This window comes from Nuphar pumila, chromosome 6 (assembly GCF_984573655.1).
Source record: "Nuphar pumila chromosome 6, dmNupPumi1.hap1.1, whole genome shotgun sequence".
Classification (NCBI taxonomy): domain Eukaryota; kingdom Viridiplantae; phylum Streptophyta; class Magnoliopsida; order Nymphaeales; family Nymphaeaceae; genus Nuphar; species Nuphar pumila.
The window spans coordinates 119,090,907-119,109,113 of NC_143254.1; the positions used below are offsets into that span (position 1 = coordinate 119,090,907).

Here is an 18,207-nt window from a genome sequence, read left to right on the forward strand (position 1 = left end):
TAAACAGAAACTACATATGCATTTAAATCTGAACATGTTTCCTTAATGGAATCGATACATGATAAAAATAAAAAAAATGCATATGCATTAAATCTGAACATGCTTTCTTAAACATAAACTACATATACATTTAAATCTGGACATGTTTCCTTAATGGAAACGATACATGATAAAAATAAAAATCTGTATATACATTTTAATAGAAAATCGGAACCCCAATCAGATAACAGCCAACAATTTTCAGCATGTAAAAAAATGTTTTGATGGCAGTTTCAAATACAACCTTCTACCAGATCATAATCAGCATATTGGGGTCTTGCGACAGGCTTAGTAATAGTTTAAAATCAGCAGATCTGGACCAGATCTGCACATCTGTGAAAATCGGTAGATCTGTCCGTATGTATAGTCGAATAGATTTGTCCACTGGTATTGTCGGACATATTTGTCTACATGTACATATGGCAGATCCAAACTTAAGAACATGTACATTACATCCTTTTGTACTTTTGCTAGGCACATACAGAAAAATCAATAGGTATACAAAGAGAAAAATCAGATTTTTAATATATAGAGAAAATCGTCCTTCATAGAAATAAATCTGCGCATTATATATATATATATATATATATATATATATATTTGAAGCCATGTGTTTTTATAAGTATATATATACGTACTCATAAAAAAATCAGATTTCTTTTTTTTTCTTTTTCCACCAAAAGCATCAAATAAACTTAACTTAGGCTATTTCTCCTCGTTAGAATTGATAGAAGAACCTGTACCTTTGTTTGAAAACGGAAAAAGACCGAAAATAACGTCGGATGATCGGAACGGAAGGAAGTCTTCTTCTTCTTCCTTCTTTCCTTTCCTTTTCCTGTCTTCTCTTTTTTTTTCTTTCTTTTCCCTTCTTCCATCTCTTTCTCTCTCTCTCTCTCTAGAAAACAAAATCTAGCGAGAGGGGCGAGTTAGAACCTTTTATAAAAAAAAATTGTCTTCTAGAGAGAGAGTGACGTCCATTCTCGAGTTTCTCACCCATTTCGCTTTCTTCTAATGTAGAACTCTATTTCTAACCTCCTCTTTCCTTTTTAACTACTTTTTTATCCATTTGATATTTTATTTTGTTTTATTATTTTACTTTAAGCTCATTGAGGCTCTTCTAGAATCCTTACATATTAGGTAGCTGTCATATCCAAAACAAATTTCAGAATTAATTAATTTTTAATATTTAATTAATTATTTTTTAATAACTAATTATTTATTTATTAATTAATTAATAAATAATAAATTTTCAGAAAGTTCTAGAGGGTATCTCCACCCTCTGGGGGTCTTTTTAACTTCCAAATTCACTCAATTAAACCTTTATATTGAATTTAAAACTTTAAATTTGTTGAGCTTAGATTTTGGATCTGAATCTGAATCCAATATCCAAATCCAAATCCATATACAATATCAATATGGATCTCAATTTGGAACATATTCTAATTAATATGGGTCTTGAAGTGAGTCCAAATCCATATTAACTTAGATCAAACGGATCTGATCCGATCCAAATCCAGAATCGATCACATCGAGGCGGGTCATTTTTTAAAAAATATGATTTTTAAGCCAACCGTAGCCCAAATTCATAAAAACAAAATATCAATATTTACAGAATTTCAAGACGTATCTAATCATATATTACTTGAATTTTGCCTGAATTTAACTCGAACTTCGCTCGATTTTAAAGGTCAAAAATAAAAAGTTTCACCAAATCTTAATTGGCTCGTTTAGGTATTGTCAAAGGGTCCTGGGCCAAGCCCAGACTCAGTTGACTCTACCTAAAATCGTAGATTTCTAACGACTTGGCCAAATTTTATTAAGTTTCAAAATTTAATATTATAGAAAAACACACGATATTACAATATATATGTATATAGAATACATATAAAGTAAAGTATAAGCATGTGCACATTGCAGCACGATGGCAAAGTAAATGACATAAAGCAAAGCCCGATGTGCGAAACCACACATCGAGCTAAATAAATTGCATAAGCGATGCACGATGTACGAAATCGTACATCAGTTAAATAAATTATGTAAGCAATGCATGATATACGAAATCATACATCGGCTAAATAAATTGCGTAAGCAATGCACAATATATGAAACCGTACTTCAACTAAATAAATTGCATAAGTAGGAGCCTGTGAATATTACAGCGCAGCGGCAAAGTAAATGACAATTTTAAATGGACAAGAATACGCAAAACTGTGTCCTTGATTTAAAAGCATATATATATATATATATATAAGTTAAAAATATTCCGTCATTTGGACTTTCCACTACCTCGGATGTGGTTTGACTTGTTGACGATTTTGAGCATAGGTTATTAAAGGCTTGTGCCTTGGTAAGCGTGTATCTTCCGTTGCGCCGATGTGGTGCACTAAAAGATATTTTATTATGCTGCAAAAAGAACTATGCAACAAACTTAATTTAACAGAATAAGTGACGCTGGTGTCGCAGAGGTTGAACTTGAACCTAGTTCGAGCCAACCAGATCGAGCCGGCTTGGAGGAACTGAGTCAGACTCGGTGCACACGAGTCGACTCGGGTTACAAGGCCATCTTGGACTGCGCTCGGTAACAACCGAGCTAGGTCTGCCCCCCAAACAAGACAAGACTGAGTGTCGCGGCTGCAGAGGGTCGAAGGCCCCTGTTGGCACTAGTGACGTGGCAGAGCGGCGAAACCCGAGCCCGGCTCGAGTTCAAGAAGACAAAAAAAAAGAGTGTCGACAGGGGAAGAAAAGCGAAAAGGGGTGCTCGGCACCCCTCTCTCCTAGTAAGTCCCGGTCCGTCGACGACAGTCAGGGAAGAAAAGGGAGAGGGTGCTCGACACCCTTCCTCCCAGCAAGCCTTGGTCTGCCGGTGATAGACAGGGGAAAAAAAGGGAGAGAGTGCTTGGCACCCTCCCTCCTATCGAGCTCTGGTCCGCCAGCGACAGATAGGGAAGGAGAGGGGAGGATTCGGGCGGCTCCCATGAACCACGAGAGGCAAGAGAGAGAGAAGGTTTAAGTGGTGTCCGGGGGTGACCCGACGACCCAGCGGGCAGCCCGACTTGGTGGTGCCAATCGGCAAAACAAAAATCAAGGGGGAGGGGAAAACATACTTGCTCCGACGAGGGAGATAGTGTTGGGACTGGGTGCGCCGACGAGGGGAGAAAGAGGGAAATAGACGGGAAGAGAGGAGGGGGATTCAACAGGGAGAGAGACGAGAGGGAGTCGAGGAGAGGGATGAGAGGCTTCGGAAGGCTTCGGAGGTGAGCAGGGGATTCCGGCATGCAAAAAATCCCAGCGTGAGGGAAGCTCCTGTCATGTCACGTATTGTCACACTTAGTTAAATTTGAGATTTTCGAAACTAAGTCTGGGAGAAAAATCATTTGAACCTCGATTTTAGATCGATGCTTTTGAGTCTGGGCTTGGCCCAGGTATCATCACCTAGGTCTAAACAAGCCACTTAAAACGTAACAAAAAGTTTTATTTCCGACCTTTAAATTTGAGCAAAATTCGGGTTATTTTCGGGTGAAATTTGGAATTTGATATTCGTGTAATATGTCATTAAATTCGTCTTGGAATTTTGAGCGCAACGATATTTTATTTTTCTCGATTCGGGCTACGGTTGGGCCAAAATCACATTTTTCAAAAAATTGAACAGTTTGTCGGTTCGGATCCGGACTTGGATCAGACCGGATCTAAGGGATTTGATCAAAATTAATATGGATTTAGAACCTATCCTAGACCCATATTAATCTGGATTTGATCCAGTTTAAAACTCATTTGGATTTCGGATATGGATTTGGATCTTAGATCCGGATCCAAATCCAAATCCATGCCCAACAATTTTTCTAACTTTAAATTCATCAAAAATCTTTAAATTGGGGTTTATTTATGTTAATAAGGCTCCAACATTAATTTGGTAATTTTTGGAAACTTTTAAAAATTTATTTGCAATTTAATATTAAATAATTAATTAATTAATTAATTGAATGCAATTCCAATAATTTATTTTGATGTTTGTTTAGGACTCTTGAAAGAGCCCTTAAACACCTATGGAAGAGTTCAAGAGGATTTGAGAGCTAAGCGTTCTTTTTTAACAAAATTTTGAAAAAGTCAAACTTGAAGAGTTTTAAAATTTTTGAAAAACTCATATAAAAGAGTTTTATTTTCATGAGAGGTCTCTCTCTCCAGCCTTTTTAGATGGGCTAGAGAAGGGGGGGGTCGTCCTCCCCTATAGGGCCTATAAAAAGACTTCAAAAAGAGAGAAAAGAGAAAGAGAAAGAAAAAAAGGAGAGATAAAGTGAGAAAAAAGGAAGAATAGGAGATGTTTGGGCCATCTCCAACCATTTACCCACGTTTTTCAACTTCCACCATCGTTTTTCTTCAAGTTTTTATTCATGGTATGGGTTTTCTCACTTGAAACAAGTGAGAAATTGATATAGATTGGATTTTCATGTAATATTTTGATGAAAATCCATGAAAAAAGTGTTTATATTGATGTTTTCTCTAAAATACATGGAAGATGATCCATGGATCTTCCTCCATGGATGTATTTTTTCTTCTTTTCATTGTTTCAAAAATGAAAATTTATGTACATATTTGTTCTATGTTAAAATAAAATTATATTCATGTTAGAAGTAGCTTGATATGTGTTCTTTCACACTAGATTTGATCTTCATGAATGGTACATGATATGTAACGTTTAATGTAAGCATGCTAAGGATGAATACATGGTTGAATATGTATTTTATTTCATGAAAGCATGCTAAGTTTGAATGCATATGGTTATACATCATGTTCATGTGTATGTATACCTACGTAGGAATGCATATTAGATATATATTGTTGTACGCTTAAGTCATAATATGTCCAAGTCCATCGTGACTCCTGTTAAAATATGTTATACATATATATCTATATATATAGATACACATATATATGTCCATCTACATATATAAATATATACTTCTTTTGTAAATACTCACTAGGGGTAAAATAGTCCTTTTACATTTTCACGCAACTTGTATTTTTCCTTTTCTTTTTCTACTTTTTCTCTTTTCTTCATTTTTCCCTTTTTTTTTCTTTTTCTTTTTCACCTTGGAAAGGCCCCCCTAGAAGGACGTTGGAGCATCCAAAGGTCATATTTATGACCGTTGGAAGGGCTCCAACGTCCCTCTAGGAGCCCTTCCAAGGCCTCCTCTTTTGTCTATAAATAAAGGGGTTTTCCCCATTGTAATGTATGCTTCTTTGAAGCCTTCTTGAGTGAAATATATTTTTTTTTACTCTTTTTTTGGGTGTTTTGCCACTTTTGTGGTTTTGTTGTAATCTTGCCCATTAGTGGCTATTTGCGTATGTGTATGCTCTCTTGCTTGCTCTTAGAGATATCGTTCCTCTTATTTGGCACTTCATTACATGGTATCAGAGCCTTGGTTGTAAAAGCTTCATCAGATCTTCTCTTGTCAAGTAATATCTCTCCTCTTTTTTGCTTTCAAGCTCTTTTTCTCTAAATGGCCAACAAAGACGCCAAAATCGACCTCTCATTTAAGTTAGATGGGACCAATTATCGTATGTGGGCAGCCGCTATGGAAAATAACCTCAAAGGTAAAAAACTTTGGGGTTATGTGTGTGGAACCATTCTGGAACCACAATTGAAGTTAACCAAGTTTGAAGGCAATGAGGAAAAAGCATTGAATGAAGAAGAAAAAGAGAAAGCTATTCTTGACTTCTCCTCGAAAATGGAAGATTGGGAAAATGAGTTTTAGCATGGTTCATGAATAATGTTTGAGTTAAAAATTTGTGCAAATCTTGCGAAGTTTAAGAGGGCCAATGAAACTTGATTATTTATGAAAGGCATGTACACTCAAAAAGATCTTGCTAGACATTTCTTCCTACAAGAAAAAGTAAGAGAAACCAAGGAATGGGATGAACTTATCCTTCTTGAACCACAATGGGAATGTAGTGCTATTGCCATGAGGCAAGATCAAATGGAGAAAGAAAGATTTTTTCAATTTATTCATGGGCTTCGTCCCAAATTTGAGCAATTAAGAGGATCCCTCCTTCATAAGGCTTATATTCCTCTAAGTGACATTTTGGCTGATTTGTGTCAAGAAGAGACTCGTTTGACCTTGAAAAAGGATGTATATGAAGTTCATGTCGTGTCTAGACTCGGCAACAATGTAAGGCCATACAAACCACTCCATTTTTGGAAAAATAATGGTGGAGGAAGAAAATTTATTTGCCATAATTGTAATGAACCGGGCCATATTCGTCCGGATTGTCCAAGGTTTAAAAAGGTAGCTGCCGTTAGGAAAATTCCTCTGAATGAAGATTCAAAGAAAGTTGGAGACATAAAGGAGTTCATTGCTCATATGACCAAAACTCTTCAACAATTCATAAAGATGAACTCCACTCTATCATCCTCTACACTATCCACTTCCGGTGCCGCCATCTCATCCTTCCCAGGTATGACCTCTTGGATTCTTGACTCGGGTGCCTCCTTTCATATGACTCTGAATGCATCACTTTTGTCAAAACCAAGTCTCAATAAATTCAAATCTTATGTTTCCACCACCGATGGAACATCCTTGGATGTTGAAGGCATTGGAAACCTTGAGAAAACTTATGACCAAAACAAAGATTTTTTTATTCCCAAAATCCGAATTATTCCAAAACTTAATTTAAATCTTTTTTTCGTTTCTCAAATTACCGATTTTGAATATGATGTCACTTTTTCACCTACCCATTGCTATGTGCAGGATCTCCGGTCTGGGAAGTGGATTGGGAAAGGCCATAGAAGAGGGGATCTTTATTATATGGATTTTTTGTCATTGCCATCCAAATCATTTTGTAATCATGTTCAATCCAAAGATATTGAGACGTGGCATAAAAGGCTTGGACATCCTAGTATTTTCAAGTTGTATCTTTTTCCTTTTTTGGAAAAATTTTGTAATACAAATATATTTACATGCGATGATTATATTCTTGGAAAGATTCATTCACTTCCGTATTCGCATACCAACTTTGTGTCAAAAAGACCTTTTGAACTTGTGTATTCCGATGTATAGGGGCCGACACCCGTTATGTCCAAAGGGGGCTATTCCTACTATGTTGCTTTTATTGATGACTTTACTAGATATACATGGGTATACATTATTAAAAACAAATCCCATGTCTTCACTAATTTTAAAGAATTTCATGTTCTTATTCAAAATCAATTTCAAAACAATATAGCTATATTTAGATCAGATTCCGGAGGTGAATACATGTCTAAAGATTTTCACAATTATTTCAAAAGAAATGAAATTTCGCACCAACGATCTTGTCCTAAAACTCCGCAACAAAATGGTCTTGCAGAAAGGAAACATAGACATTTCATTGAAACTACAAGAACGCTTCTTGTCTTTAAAAATGTTCCTAAAAACTTTTGGGCCGAAGCTCTTACCGCAACATATCTTATCAATCGTATGCCCTCTTCTTCTTTAAAAAAGGTATCACCTTTTGAAAAATTATTTAAAATTACTCCAGATTTTAATAGACTAAGGATATTTGAATGTAAATGCTTTGTGCTTGTTCAAGGACAAGATAAATTATCACCCAAAGCTCTTGAATGTGTGTTCATTGGCTATGGTGAAAATAAAAAAGGCTATAGATGCTATGATATTCTAAATAATAAACTCTATGTATCAAAAAATGTAAACTTTCTTGAAGAACAAAATGGTTTTGATATTCACGCATCTAGAGAAGACATTGATTATTCCTTCCTATTTGATCTAGCTCCTAGAATTGAGTCCCCTGATGCAATTATTTGCGATGATACTTGTGATGGCATTTCACATCATAATGATATATCACAACATGGTAATGTTTCTCAAAATGAGAACCTTAATGATATAAATGTATATACCCGGCGGTTAGGAAATGAACATTAACCTGCTATTGAGAGATATTCTCAAGACTTCTCTTTTAAAGAACCTATTGATCCACCTAAGAGATCTTCTCGTAATAGTAGGCCACCACAAAAATTTGTATTTTATGAATCTTTCTCACTTAATTATAGGGCTTGTCTCATGTTAATACATTCGTATCATAAGCCTACTTCATTTAAAGAAGCCAAAGATCATCCACATTGGGTTGAAGCTGTGAAAATTGAATTAGAGGCTCTTAACAAAGCCCAAACTTGGAGCATTATTCGTCAACCATTAGGAAAAAAGGCAATTGGGTGCAGATGGGTATATAAAGTCAAAACCAAATGTGATGGATCTCTAAAAAGAAACAAAGCTCGTTTGGTTGCAAAAGGCTACGCCTAAGAATATGGGATTGATTATGAAGAAACCTTGGATCCAGTAGCTAGAATGACTAGTGTGCGAACATTAATTGTCTTAGCCTCCATTAAGCAATGGCTGATATATCAACTTGATGTTAAAAATGTGTTTTTAAATGGAACCCTTGTGAAGAAGTTCTTATGGATCATCCGCCAAGTCTTGAAATTGGTAAAGGAAATATTCTAAAGTTAAATAAAGCTCTCCATGGTCTTAAACAAGCATCAAAAGCTTGATATGATCTTTTTAGCAAAGTAGTTCTCGATAATGGTTTTTCTTTATGGTATACTGATACTGCTTTGTTTGTTAAAACTTCTAATGAGCACATTACAATTTTGTTGTTATACGTTGATGACATGATTATCACATGTAATGATAAAAAGGGTATTGACCTTATTAAAAATATCCTTAAAGAAAATTTTGATATGTCTGACCTTTGTTATCTAAGATATGTTCTCTCTCAGATGAAACTTGCCTCCGACATTATTGCCCGGTCTGGGCTGACATATGACAAGAAGGTGGAAACGCCAAAAGTGATCAACGCCAAGATGAGAGTCAGTGATGGCACTCCTTTAGCAGATCCCACACCTTATCGTCAGTTGATTGGGTCACTAACATATTTATCTATCATCAGGCCCGATATTTCTCATGCGGTTCATAGTGCAAGCCAATTTCAGACTGCTACAACGACCATTCACATGGCCGCAGCCATGAGAATTATCAGATATTTGAAAAGCACCATAACTAAAGGGTTATTCTTACACTCTTCTTCACCTCTTACTTTACTTGCTTATACTGACTTTTATTGGGGGGTAACCCCGATGATCGTATTTCCACCACAGGTTATTGTGTGTTTCTTGGAGAGTCACTTATTTCATGGAGGTGTAAGAAGCAACAAAACGTTTCTCTCTTCTACCGAAGCAGAGTATCGTGTGATGGCCACTACTACCATTGAAATTATATGGTTAAGAAGTTTGCATAGAGATATGGGCGTCTCATTGTAAACTCATTTGAAGTTGTGCTACGACAACACGAGTTCTATCTATATTGTCAGCAATCACACCTTTCATAAACGCACAAAGCACATTGAGATGAATTGTCATTATGTCTGTGATGAGTTTTTACGGGGCACCATTTAATTGCCATATGTTCCTACCGAGTACCAGTTCGCGAACTTCACCAAAGCTTTGCCATCGCCTCGTTTCTACTTTCTCCTTAACAAACTCTTGATGATCTCACCGTGTGTTTGAGAGGGGGTGTTAAAATATGTTATACATATATATCTATATATATAGATACACATATATATTATATATATATGTCTATCTACATATATAAATATATACTTCTTTTGTAAATACTCACTAGGGGTAAAATAATCCTTTTACATTTTCACGCAACTTGTATTTTTTCTTTTCTTTTTCTACTTTTTCTCTTTTCTTCCTTTTTCCCTTTTTCTTTTTTGTTTTCTTATTCTTTTTCTTTTTCTTTTTCACCTTGGAAAGGCCCCCCTAGAAGGACGTTGGAGCATCCAACGGTCATATTTATGACCGTTGGAAGGGCTCCAACGTCCCTCTAGGAGCCCTTCCAAGGCCTCCTCTTTTGTCTATAAATAAAAGGATTTTCCCCATTGTAATGTATGCTTCTTTGAAGCCTTCTTGAGTGGAATATATTTTTTTTTCTCTTCTTTTGGGTGTTTTGCCACTTTTGTGGTTTTGTTGTAATCTTGCCCATTAGTCGCTATTTGCGTATTTGCGTGCTCTCTTGCTTGCTCTTAGAGATATCGCTCCTCTTATTTGGCACTTCATTACAACTCCATGCATGTTTTTATCTTCTAACTGTGTTTGTGCTCCTCCACTTATATTTCCCCCCCGCAGTATGCAGTTTATTACACATGTTGGATTTCCACACTATGCACCTTACTGCACATAGTGGGTTCCTGCAATAGGTACTCTGCATTGTAATTCCTGCAGATTTCTGCATTGGCGCACTTCTGAAATTTCATATGTTGGAACATCCAGAAAATTTTTTTAAGTGATTTATTGTCCGCTTCAGGGTTTCACGGCCTGACTGGCAGATCAGCCGAGCCCTGCTCGGCTGGCCAGACCTAGGCCATTGTGTTTCAGCCTCGTCAGGCCTGTTCATTACAGGCCTGACTCGAGCCTGCAAGGTCCCAGCCGAGTGGGCTCGGCTGGGCAGCGAGTTGAAAAACAAAAAAAAGTTAGGCCAGCGAATCAGCAGTCTGGTAGGGACTGTGACTCGCTGTCACGGCTCCTGCTGGGCCCTACCAGGCTGGCAGAACCGAGCCCAGCTAGTCGGTTCTGCCAGACCTATTGGGCAGCAGGCTTCTTTAAAAAAAATAGTGCTTTTGAAATAAAAATTTTCTGTTAAAACATAGTGGTTTGAGCTGGCTGGCTGACTGGCAGGCCTTGGCAGCCTATGACAGGCGATGCCTAGGCCCAATCTGGGCCATGTGGCATCCTGTTAGGCCTAGCCAACTGGGTCGACTGGGTGCTGATCTGTTTTTTTTTATACAAAAAAAATGGTGTATGAAATATGATTTCGAAAACAAAGTTTTTATGAATAAAAGAGATTTTTTTTGGACAGGCGGGTGGCTTATTTGAGTTCAGCTAGGTCGGGGCTGAACCCAAGTCGACGGTCTTGTCTAGGCTTGATAAACCAACTTCAAAAAATATATATATTTTTTACACTTGATGTAATTTAATCTGGAATTAGACATTTAAAATGCATGACAAATTTACAGATTTTGGTTATATTTATGTGGGTTTGAATACATGTGAATGAAACTTTCACATGCGTTGAATCGATGTGACATGCTTAAGTATTATGCAAGGTAAAATTTGTTTTCAATGCATATGTATACATGAGCTAACGTGTATTTCACATACGCATGAATGTAGGAATGTTCACTTGTTCAAATTGAGTTCATTCATGGGTGGAAACATGTTTATAAAGTGGTCACATGAAAGCATATGCACATGAATGTGGTGAACATATGCATACTGATGTTTTAACTCATGCACATTGTTATTCGTCATATATGGGTGTGCATCTTAAAAGCATGTTGACATCGTTGCATTTATAGCATGTTGTTATGATCTTCGGATATTGCATCGATGATCAAGATGAATCATCGCGGGCTTGGTGACACTTGAGCTTTGATGCTGCTACTTTACTTGTTTTGCATGCATCACAAAGATCATATTTATGTTATTTTTATATTGCACTGTTCGATTGTTTCCACGAGCTGGAGTCCCGTGATGAGCCTCGCATTTGAAAATACGAAATTGTGATATTACTTGGGCATACTAAATTGCAAATTGATGCAACAACTGTTAATAATAACATAAAGAAAAGAACAGTGTAATGTACTTTCTGAGATGCCTCGTCGGAAGTACGAGACTCTTGGAGTTGCGGTTTTGGGGAAACCGAAAGAATACAAAAACTCTGTGTGCGTTGTTGTTGCCCCTGAACCCGATATTGAGGTTCTTCTCCTGACCACGGTTTTAGAAAGAATCTGTCACTTTGGCTGGGGGTGGTGTGTTGACACAGCTATTGTTTTGGTATACCAAGAAAGTGACACTTGTGGATGGGTGGTCCCTGGTGTCCCCGACATTAGATGGGTGGTCTAATGTTCCGAAGGTTGTTTTAGTCAAGGGATAAGTTTGGAACCCAGTAATAAAATACAAATTATGTGTTAAGCTACCCTAAGAATCTAACTTAACCTCAGAGATTTTACCTGTTTGGTGTATCGGCGGACAACGGTAATAATAAAAAGAGAAACTTAAATTGTGTGCATTTAATAGGGACATGTATATGAAAAAGAAAATTTGACTAAAGATAATAATGTGTTCATACGTGTGTATTGAAATCATACATATTCTTGTTATACATTAGATCATGTATATTTACTTGTTCTCTTAATTGTGATATATTGATGAATGCATGATGTTTTTTTCTTACTGCATGCTAAATGTCTATATTGCTTAACTTGTGGTCCCTATTGGTTATTAAATTGTCTCTCATGCTTAACAATTGTTCCCTATTACATAAATGATTAATTGGATTACGAATTTGTCATAAATGTATCCCTCTAAATTATTGCATGAATCTTATCTGTATTTTTTATGCTTATTTGTTTCATTAGAGGGATTCATACGCAGAATTCTTTGGATTCTGACACCCTACTTTTTGTGTTTTTCGCAGCCTCAGATGCCTAGTAAGGAGGACTTGCTTTTGAGAAGAGTCACGAGAGGGCTACATAACCGCATGACAGATTCTTGGGACGGCGTGACTCTTTTTTTTGCTTTCTTTACTTTTATTTACCTATATCTCAAACTATATGCATTCTAATAAATAAAGTTTGGATTGGTTTGGTATGAAAGATGAGTATAAGATCCCTTGTGGTGGTGGTTGTGTTTAACTGTAAGGCCCTGGGTCTCTGGGATTGTTTCCGCACTTGTTTTAAAAAAATCTACACTTTTTAAGGGTTATGAGTTGGGGTCGTTACAGCTCCGGAGGTGCGCCGGTGTGGCTCAGGCGACAAAGGGTCGGGGTCGTGCACCGACGTGACTTAGGCGAGGGAGATGGTATTGCATCGGGGGACTCGGGTTGTGCTCCGGCGACGTGCAAGGAAGAGCAAGGCGAGGCAGGGGGTTTTAGCAGAGTGAGAGGGAGACAGGCGGCTCGGGTGAGGGAGAGTCGGGGAGAGACAAACGGGAGGGTCTGAGTTGCATTAAAAAGAACCCCCCTGTGGAGGGTTTAAATAGGCTAATCAGGAGGAAACTGGATCCAAACCTTTTTTTTTTAAAACACGAGTCTTACACCCAAGGAGAGATGAGCATTAGGGATTATTATAATACTCTATCTCTTCTTTGGGATGAATGGGCTCTTTTAGACCCAAAATGGCATTGCCCCCAAGACGTAGAACTCCATGAAAAACAAATTAGAATGGAGCATTTCTACCAATTTTTAATGGACTTAGACTCGAATTTGAAGGGACCAAATTGGTCTTTCTTCATAAAGGAAGTGTACCTACCATAGTTGAAACTCTTAAAGAATTAACTATGGAGAAAAATAGGTGAAAAAAATCATCTTCAAAAGAGAAAAAAATTGTTAGATATGTCAAGGCCCAAAAATCACACAAAGGGATTATAAACCCGCTCACATGAGAATGGAAGAAGCCAAAACGATAAAAGAGGTGATCATGAATACAAGAAGAGTGACAAACTAATATGTTATCATTACTATGAGTCAGGTCATACCAAGCTTTTTTGCCTTAAAAGGAAAGAAGATCAAAGAGATGATAAGAAGGTGGTTTCGGTGGAACCATCTCTTGAAAGAAGTTGTGTAGATGACTCCAAATGCATCGACTCATTATCCTTAGCATAACTCATGGAGGCACTACAACCAATGTTCAAGAATCAAGCTTCTTCCTTCTCAAGCAAGGTCGTATCCACATGCATTGATCCCGGTAAGACTTCTTGAATTTTTTACTCCGGTGCTTCTTTTCATATGTCTCCAAAATGAGTTCATATTATCTGAATGTCATACTAACCCAAATGATTATTATGTTTCAACTGTCGATGTAACTTCTTCAAAAATCAAAGGTTTTGGGTCTTTACAAAAACATCAAACATTTTTTTACCAAATATTAGAGTACTACCAAAATTAAATTTAAACCTCTTATATGTTTCCCAAATTGCAGAAATCCAAAGTATTTGATTGTTTTCAAAATTTTCATCACTATGCTAAAACTCAATTTAAAATCAACATTAAAATTTTTAGATCCGATTCTGGAGGAGAATTTTTGTCAACTGAATTCAAAAATTATCTTGATCTACATGGGATTATTTATCAAAAATCGTGTCCCTATACTCTTCAACAAGATGGCTTAGCCGAAAGGAAATATAGGCATATTATTAAGACCACTAGGACCCTTTTTATATCCAAAAATATTCCTAAAAGTTTTTGGGTCAAAGCTGCTCTTAAGGTGGCTTATTTGATTAACAGAATGCCTTCAATCACTATTGAAAATTGTTCGCCTATTGAAAAATTATATAAAACTCCTCCCGATTATAAGAGATTAAGAATCTTTGGTTGTAAATGTTTTGTTCTTTCTAACAAAAAAGATAAATTTTCCACCAAAGTTATTCCTTGTGTTTTCTTAAGATATGCCAAAAACCAAAAAGGATATAGATGTTATGATATTGAAAAAGATAAACTTTATGTTTCAAGGAATGTGACATCTTGAAAAGAAAAATGATTTTGGAAAAATTGAGTCTAAGAAACTTTATAACTAATCATTTTTGTTTGACTTGATTATAATGCATGATGCTATTGTTGAACATAATGTTGTTGATGATAATGTGAATGATGATATTTAAAATGTGCATGAGTGACAATGATGACACTCATGATGCATATGAGAATGATATTACTACCAATATAGTTGAACCTCACAATGAATTACAAGTTTATTCTCGTCGGACTCAAGATCCTCTTCCATGTGCCTTAGGGAGATATTCCCAAAATCAAAACATAGATCAAACTAGTGTTAGAAGATCCATGCGGTTATCTAAAGCACTTGTATCATATGAATCATTTGAACCCAACTATAGAGCTTGTCTAATGGCCATTCACTCCTATGTAGAACCATCTTCCTATAATGAGGTTAAAAATCATTATGAATGGATTGAAGCCATGAATAACGAATTAGAAGCTTTAGAAAAAACTAAAACTTGAGAAATTCAAATTTTACCTATAGGAAAGAAAACCATATGATGTAGATGAGTCAATAAAATCAACACTAAAAGTGATGGATCACTAGCGAGATACAAAGCTAGGCTAGTGGCCAAAGGGTTTAGTCAAGAGTATGGGATAGACTACGAGAAAACCTTTCCCCTCATAGCAAGGATGACGACGGTTAGAACTCTCATCACTATAGCATTTATTAGAAAATGGTCTTTATTTCAAATGGATGTTAAAAATGTTTTTTTTAATGAGAATCTAAATGAAAAAGTATATGAAACCTCCTCCCGAATTAGGGTTGGCACATGAGAAAGTTCTTTTGTGAAAAGCTTTGTACGGCCTAAAACAAATTTCTAAAGCTTGGTATGATCATTTTAGCAATGTGATGGTTCAACTAGCATTTAGATCTTGTTATATTGATATTGCAGTTAAGTCTTCTTATGTAGGTATAGTCATTTAACTCCTCTATGTGGGCGATATGATTGTCATAGAAGGTGATAAACAGGGAATTAGTCAGATCAAAGATGTTCTCAAAAACTTTGATATGACAGATCTTGGTTTTCTTCGATATTTTCTTGGAATTAAAGTTGTTCATTCACCACGTGGATATTTTTTGTCTCAAACTAAGTATGCATCCGAGATAATTGAAAAGTCGAGTCTTACTGATGAAAAGAGAGTTCACACACCAGAGGTCATCAATGCAAAAATTAAGAAAGATGATGGATAACCTCTGCAAGATCCAACTCCATATCGCCAAATGATTGGCGCTCTAACATTTTTATTACTCGTCCTGATATTGCCATGTTATTCATACTGCTAGTCAATTTCAGCATTCTCCCACTACAGTACATATGGGTGATATAATGAGGATAGTTAGATATGTTAAAAATACCATTAATCATGATTTATTTTTATCTTCGTATGCATTAAATGTTATTGCATATTCTGACTCTGATGAGGGAAGAGATGTAAATGATCGTCGCTCAACTAACGAATTTTGTACTTTTTTAGGTGATTCCTTGATATATTGGAGATGCAAAAGGCAACAAAAGGTGTCATTGTCTTCTACAGAAGCTGAATATCATGCCATGACCACTATGACTTCTGAATTGGTGTGGTTACGACAGTTATTAGAAGACTTGAGAATTTATATAAATGAACCCTCAATATTATATTGTGATAACAAGAGCATCATCTATATTGCAAGCAATTATACATTTCATGGGCAAATAAAACATATTGAAATAGATTGACATTATGTCCGTGAAGAATTCCTAAAGAAGACTATCACTTAACCATATATATCATTTGAGTATCAACTGGTGGATTTCTTCACTAAGGCGCAACCCTCTCTCATATTTCACTTTCTACTAGGCAAACTCTCGGTTATCATTTCTAGAGTTTGAAGGGGGGTGTTAGAATATGATATGTGTGCTCCTTGTACATATATACATATATAGAGGTATATTTTTTGTGGCTGATTTGTTGTACCCTCTAGGGATATTTTGGTCTTTTGACCCCTATAATAAGAATAGCCCATTAGGGGTTAAATTTCTTTTCCTAATTTTATTTGTCTTTATTTTTATATTATTGTCCTTTGTTATATTGTCAAGGGCATTATTGTACTTAACAATATAACCGTTGGGGGCTCTCCAACGACTAGAATTTTATCTGTTGAAAGCTCCCAATAGCTATATTGGGAGCTCCTCACTCCTCTCTTTACATATGGGACTTCAAGTCCCTTGTATGTTATGTATTTTGTGTGCATTTAATCTTAAACAAAGATTATAATTTTTTATCTTTTGTGTGTCCCTTTGTGGCTTTGTGTATTTTGCCCATAAGTAGATTTTGTGATTGTGCACCTTGTATCCCTTTGGTGGCATTGTATTTGTGCACACCTTGTTTCATTAAAAAATGCAAGGCGAGAAGATAGTTCTGCCTCTAATAGTCAGATCCTATTACAAGGGTCAAATTACCACAATATCCATAAGAGGACATGGCATTGGATAGAAATGAATGGAGGAGAAGGATTCATGTGGAAGACCCATAATGATTTTCTTTGTTGGTTCATATCGCCGACCCCAATTGTTTTGGGATGAAGGCGTAGTTGTTGTTGTATATATATATATATATATATATATATATATATATATATATATATATATATATATATATATATATATATTAATTATTTATTTATTTATTTATTTATATATATATATATATATATTTATATATATAGATATATATGTATATACATACATATATATGATATATATATGTACAACAAAATTTTAACATTCATATGAACTTATCACTTGCAATTTGATTTCAAGACATAATGAAAAAGTCAAAGAGCAATACATATACCACCCAAGAAGTAGGATATCATGCTATTACTATTTACTACTATTGAGCTGAAATTATAAAATGAATTATGACTGCCCTTGGTTAACCAACAATTACTTCTATCCTCTCTTGTAGCATCAAACTGCCCTAGATTTGACAGTGAATCTGGCTCTCCAGATTCAAAGCATACATTCAAGTTGTCTCTAAATGCATCCTTTTTTAAGGTAAAAATGAATTTTCTAAAGAATTGATGACAAATGTGACTTTGAAAGATTAAAAACAAAAGCTGGATTGAGGACCATGTTTCCACAGAGCAGGTTCAAATCCACTGACAAGCTGAATCAAGCTACATAATGCTGACCCAAGACGTGAAGAAAGTGCATTGTCAAACCATCAAACTTATATATCTATTTAATAGAAGAAAGAACCATTATACTGTTTATTGAGACAGCTGATAAGAAGGGAACCAAAAAAACAAAAAAGACATCAGTGAAATGCCATGACGGGGAGGCTTATGGTTCTTAGGAAAGATTGAGCCTTAAGGAACAATCCTTGATCAGTAATAGACAAAAGCCAGGTTCATGCCCCTCTCTGTGAGAGGCATAACATAAGCTTCCTTTCAAGACAACAGTGTGGCCCATAATCTACAAGGTGTGCTTGTTCGCACTTAAGCTTTTGAGAAAAGAAGCAGGAGCAACCATAAGACTGAATTGTCTCACACAAGAGGTGAGAGCCTTTT

At 36.0% G+C, this 18,207-nt stretch overlaps 1 protein-coding gene across 4 annotated transcripts in view; it reads right to left on the minus strand.

Annotated features, from left to right (window-relative positions):
- The window catches only part of LOC149835910 (bifunctional cytosolic FAD synthase/FAD diphosphatase-like), a 103,985-nt gene that overhangs the window by 56,043 nt on the left and 29,735 nt on the right, over positions 1-18,207 (minus strand). The window lies entirely within an intron of this gene.